Source organism: Dendrobates tinctorius, unplaced genomic scaffold, assembly GCF_039654945.1.
Source record: "Dendrobates tinctorius isolate UK_male_01 unplaced genomic scaffold, ASM3965494v1 ptg000022l, whole genome shotgun sequence".
Lineage (NCBI taxonomy): Eukaryota > Metazoa > Chordata > Amphibia > Anura > Dendrobatidae > Dendrobates > Dendrobates tinctorius.
The window spans coordinates 116,704,906-116,710,905 of NW_027361690.1; the positions used below are offsets into that span (position 1 = coordinate 116,704,906).

The 6,000-nt window shown below is 46.2% G+C and overlaps 1 protein-coding gene across 2 annotated transcripts in view; it reads right to left on the reverse strand.

The window, feature by feature from the left end:
* Positions 1–4,991, reverse strand: part of CUNH2orf42 (chromosome unknown C2orf42 homolog) — a 65,642-nt gene extending 60,651 nt beyond the window's left edge. For both annotated transcript variants that reach the window (XM_073569084.1, XM_073569082.1), the window contains exon 1: positions 4,835–4,991. The gene's annotated coding sequence lies outside the window, so the exon portion shown is untranslated. The remainder of the gene's footprint in view (positions 1–4,834) is intronic.
* Positions 4,992–6,000: the final 1,009 nt, after the last annotated feature.

Sequence of the window (6,000 nt, forward strand, 5' to 3'; positions counted from 1 at the left end):
TAAAATTGGATGAAGGGTTTAGGAGTTTCAGCTCCTTAACATGTGCCACCCTGTTTTTAAAGGGACCAAAAGTAATTGGACGGATTAAATAATTGTAAATAAAATGTTCATTTCTAGTTCTTGGTTGAAAACCCTTTGTTGGCAATGACTGCCTGAAGTCTTGAACTCATGGACATCACCAGACGCTGTGCTTCCTCCTTTTTGATGCTCTGCCAGGCCTTCACTGCGGTGGTTTTCAGTTGCTGTTTGGTTGTGGGCCTTTCTGTCTGAAGTTTAGTCTTTAACAAGTGAAATGCATGCTCAATTGAGTTGAGATCAGGTGACTGACTTGGCCGTTCAAGAATATTCCACTTCTTTGCTTTAATAAACTCCTGGGTTGCTTTGGCTTTATGTTTTGGGTCATTGTCCATCTATAGTATGAAACGACGACCAATCAGTTTGGCTGCATTTGGCTGGATCTGAGCACACAGTATGGCTCTGAATACCTTAGAATTCATTCGGCTGCTTCTGTCCTGTGTTACATCATCAATAAACACTAGTGACCCAGTGCCACTGGCAGCCATGCATGCCCAAGCCATCACACTGCCTCCGCCATGTTTTACAGATGCTGTGGTATGCTTTGGATCATGAGCTGTACCACGCCTTCTCCATACTCTTCTCTTTCCATCATTCTGGTAGAGGTTGATCTTGGTTTCATCTGTCCAAACAATGTTCTTCCAGAACTGTGCTGGCTTTTTTAGATGTTTTTTAGTAAAGTCCAGTCTAGCCTTTTGATTCTTGATGCTTATGAGTGGCTTGCACCATGCAGTGAAACCTCTGTATTTACTTTCATGCAGTCTTCTCTTTATGGTAGATTTGGATATTGATACGCCTACCTCCTGGACAGTGTTGTTCACTTGGTTGGCTGTTGTGAAGGGGTTTCTCTTCACCATGGAGATTATTCTGCGATCATCCACCACTGTTGTCTTCCGTGGGCACCCAGGTCTTTTTGCATTGATGAGCTCACCAGTGCTTTCTTTCTTTCTCAGGATGTACCAAACTGTAGATTTTGCCACTCCTAATGTTGTAGCAATTTCTCGGATGGGTTTTTTCTGTTTTTGCAGCTTAAGGATGGCTTGCTTCACCTGCATGGAGAGCTCCTTTGACCACTGGTTTCCTTCACAGTAAAACCTTCCAAATGCAAGCACCACACCTCAAATCAACTCCCGGCCTTTTTATCTGCTTAATTGAGAATGACATAATGAAGGGATTGCCCACACCTGTCCATGAAATAGCCTTGGAGTCAATTGTCCAATTACTTTTGGTCCCTTTAAAAACAGGGTGGCACATGTTAAGGAGCTGAAACTCCTAAACCCTTCATCCAATTTTAATTTGGATACCCTCAAATGAAAGCTGAAAGTCTGAACTTCAACTGCATCTGAATTGTTTTGTTTAAAATTCATTGTGGTAATGTCTAGAACCAAAATTAGAAAAATGTTGTCTCTCTCCAAATATATATGGACCTAACTGTATATACATAATTTTTTTTTTATTTTTTTTTTACACTTTTCACTTTCTTCAATAGTCTCCTTAGGAGACTTGAAGCTGCGATTGTCTGATCGCTTGTGCTACGCATAGCAGGGCTTCAGCCCTTCTATGTGTAGCAGAATCGATCATCTGCTATGAGCGCCGACCATGTTGTGACGCTCATAGCAAATCGGCAATGACAATCACAGGGGTCTCCTGTAGACCCACGGTTGTCATGCCAACCCATCAGTACCCCAAGATCATGTGATGGGCGCCAATGAGCGGCGCAGCCACGTCAAATACCACTATCAGAAATTGACAGTGGCATTTAACATGTCAACAGCAGCGGGTGGATCACGATTCCAACTGTGGCTGTTAGGGGCACATGACAGCTGATCAAATTAGCCATCACGTGCCAGAAAAGATGCAGGTTCAGTGCCGGAGCCAGCATCAAACGGGGAGGCGAACTAAGATGTACCTATACGTCATAGGTTGCAATAGGGTTAAAGGGTTGTCTAGCCTTAAGCCACAAATCTGCAGTCTATGAGGAGGGAGCGTGACCACAAGTATGTGATTTGTATACACCCGGTCATCTACTGACTAGATGGGCACAGCCTTTCTCAAGGCAAGAGTATTGAGTGAGGCCGGATAGTCTAGTCAGAATGTGGCCAGAAGAATGCAAATCAAGTACTTATGGTCACATGACCACTGATCCCAGGAAATCCTCACATGTGACTGCATAGTGGGACAGCAGACTTGCAGCCTAAGGCCAGTAGGCCCCTTTAAAAGCCGGTTTCACACAACCGGTATTCACGGTTCAAGTATGAAGTGTGATGTCGGAGGAAGCCATGGCTCTCGTAACCCCAACACAACAGCATCAGTGTGCCTAGTAGGCTGCTGCGCTCAGGTCAGGACACCTCTGCCTGGTTTGGGTTGTGCAGTTTGTACCCAGACTGTGAAAGTTGTACATGTGAATCAGCTAGTATGGCTCCTGCACCCGGCACTTACAGTTGTTGCCAAAAGTATTGACACCCCTGCAATTCTGTCAGATAATACTCAGTTTCTTCCTGAAAATGATTGCAAACACAAATTCTTTGGTATTATCTTCATTTAATTTGTCTTAAATGAAAAAACACAAAAGAGAATGAAGCAAAAAGCAAAACATTGATCATTTCACACAAAACTCCAAAAATGGGCCAGACAAAAGTATTGGCACCCTCAGCCTAATACTTGGTTGCACAACCTTTAGCCAAAATAGCTGCGACCAACCGCTTCCGGTAACCATCAATGAGTTTCTTACAATGCTCTGCTGGAATTTTAGACCATTCTTCTTTGGCAAACTGCTCCAGGTCCCTGATATTTGAAGGGTGCCTTCTCCAAACTGCCATTTTTAGATCTCTCCACAGGTGTTCTATGGGATTCAGGTCTGGACTCATTGCTGGCCACCTTAGAAGTCTCCAATGCTTTCTCTCAAACCATTTTCTAGTGCTTTTTGAAGTGTGTTTTGGGTCATTGTCCTGCTGGAAGACCCATGACCTCAGAGGGAGACCCAGCTTTCTCACACCGGGCCCAACATTATGCTGAAAAATTTGTTGGTAGTCTTCTGAATTCATAATGCCATGCACACGGTCAAGCAGTCCAGTGCCAGAGGCTGCAAAGCAACCACAAAAGATCAGAGACCCTCCGCCATGTTTGACTGTAGGGACCGTGTTCTTTTCTTTGAATGCCTTTTTTTTCTCCTGTAAACTCTATGTTGATGCCTTTGCCCAAAAAGCTCTACTTTTGTCTCATCTGACCAGAGAACATTCTTCCAAAAATGTTTTAGGCTATTTCAGGTAAGTTTTGGCAACTCCAGCCTGGCTTTTTTATGTCTCAGGGTAAGAAGTGGGGTCTTCCTGGGTCTCCTACCATACAGTCCCTTTTCATTCAGACGCCGACGGATAGTACGGGTTGACACTGTTGTACCCTCGGACTGCAGGGCAGCTTGAACTTGTTTGGATGTTAGTCGAGGTTCTTTATCCAACGTCCGCACAATCTTGCGTTGAAATCTCTTGTCAATATTTCTTTTCTGTCCACATCTAGGGAGGTTAGCCACAGTGCCATGGGCTGTAAACTTCTTGATGACACTGCGCACGGTAGACACAGGAACATTCAGGTCTTTGGAGATGGACTTGTAGCCTTGAGATTGCTCATGCTTCCTCACAATTTGGTTTCTCAAGTCCTCAGACAGTTCTTTGGTCTTCTTTCTTTTCTCCATGCTCAATGTGGTACACACAAGGACACAGGACAGAGGTGGAGTCAACTTTAATCCATGTCAACTGGCTGCAAGTGTGATTTAGTTATTGCCAACACCTGTTAGGTGCCACAGGTAAGTTACAGGTGCTGTTAGTTACACAAATTAGAGAAGCATCACATGATTTTTCGAACAGTGCCAATACTTTTGTGCACCCTCTTTTTTATGTTTGGTGTGGAATTATATCCAGTTTGGCTTTAGGACAATTCTTTTTGTGTTTTTTAATTTAAGACAAATTGCATGATGATAATAATAACAAAGAATTTGTGTTTACAATCATTTTCAGGAAGAAACTGAGTATTATCTGACAGAATTGCAGGGGTGTCAATACTTTTGGCCACAACTGTATGCAGAAAGGTGCCCCCCACATACTCATCACTTCCCTTTATACCGTGACCATTGGTTCTGGCTGTGCCACCAACAGCAAAATTGTGTAATCCATAGCAACCATCACAACTCCGCTCCGACAACACAGCAACTATGGCCCCAGCTGGTTTCTATACTGCCTGCTCCTATCATCCATTATCTGGGTCGGTCAGTGTTGCCGAGACAGAATATGTACATAAGTGGTGACTACAGCAGGGCCCCAGGGGATAGGAGGCAGAGGAGAGGGCCCCCACGGGCCAGGAGGCAGAGGAGAGGGCCCCCACGGGCCAGGAGGCAGAAAAGAGAGCCCCCACGGGCCAGGAGGGAGAAGAGAGGGCCACCACACGCCAGGAGGGAGAAGAGAGGGGCCCCCAGGCCAGGAGGCAGAGGAGAGGGCCCCCACAGGCAAGGAGGGAGAAGAAAGGGCCGCCACGGGCCAGGAGGGAGGAGAGAAGGCCACCACGGGCCAGGAGACAAAGGCGAGGGCTCCCACGGGGCAGGAGGCAGAGGAACCTTCTTCCTCCTCCATACATCAGCCCTAGGGCAGAAGCACCGGCGCCTACTGACGTCACTTCCGGCCCCTGAACCCGCTCCGCTTTCCCGCACAGTTCCGTTATATATCAACCACTGTTGCCGCCCCCGCCCTGCTACCCGTACCCCAGCTCTTACCGGCGGCCAGGGGCCCCTCTGTGCTCTGCAGGGCCCTCGTCTTTCCTCGGACCCTGCTCCGGAGCTTCTTACAAACGCAACGCAGCGAGCGCTGTAACAGAGAAAGTGATTGCACGACTCAGGTCACGTGGAAAGTGACGTTACCCGGGGACGACGGGAGATGTAGTTCAGCAGAAAGCTGCTGGGGGAGAAGGGCCGTGTGAACTACTGGTCCCAGCCAGCCCGGCTGCTGCAATTCGCAGTATTTGTGCAGTGTTTTAGTTGTCACCCACATAGACATATGAGGAGGGCTTGTGTCTTGTAGTCGTAGTCAGTGTCGGACTGGGGTACCAGTAACCGTGACTTTGTGGGGGGACTGATTAAAAAGAATGAAGAAAAAGAATGAACATCATAACTTATAGATCCAAAGAGATGGAGAGGTATTATGGATTTCTTAGGCATCTTGGATATGAAATGAACATGAATTTTATGTAGACAACTTGCTGAAGAGCCCGGCGTAGTGGTTAGTTATAACAAATTATAATGATTATATTGCACATAAAAACCGTGTATCTAATCCTCTCCTGTGTGATACTGTGTACTGAGCTGTGCATCTAATCCTATCCTGTGTGATACTGACTGCTGAACCGTGTATCTAATCCTATCCTGTGTGATACTGCCTGCTGAGCCGTGTATCTAATCCTCTCCTGTGTGATACTGACTGCTGAACCGTGTATCTAATCCTATCCTGTGTGATACTGACTGCTGAGCTGTGTATCTAATCCTCTCCTGTGTGATACTGACTGCTGAGCTGTGTATCTAATCCTCTCCTGTGTGATACTGACTGCTGAACCGTGTATCTAATCCTATCCTGTGTGATACTGCCTGCTGAGCCGTGTATCTAATCCTCTCCTGTGTGATACTGACTGCTGAGCTGTGTATCTAATCCTATCCTGTGTGATACTGACTGCTGAGCTGTGTATCTAATCCTCTCCTGTGTGATACTGACTACTGAACCGTGTATCTAATCCTATCCTGTGTGATACAGACTGCTGAGCTGTGTATCTAATCCTCTCCTGTGTGATACTGACTGCTGAGCTCTGTATCTAATCCTCTCCTGTGTGATACTGACTACTGAACCGTGTATCTAATCCTATCCTGTGTGATACTGCCTGCTGAGCCATGGG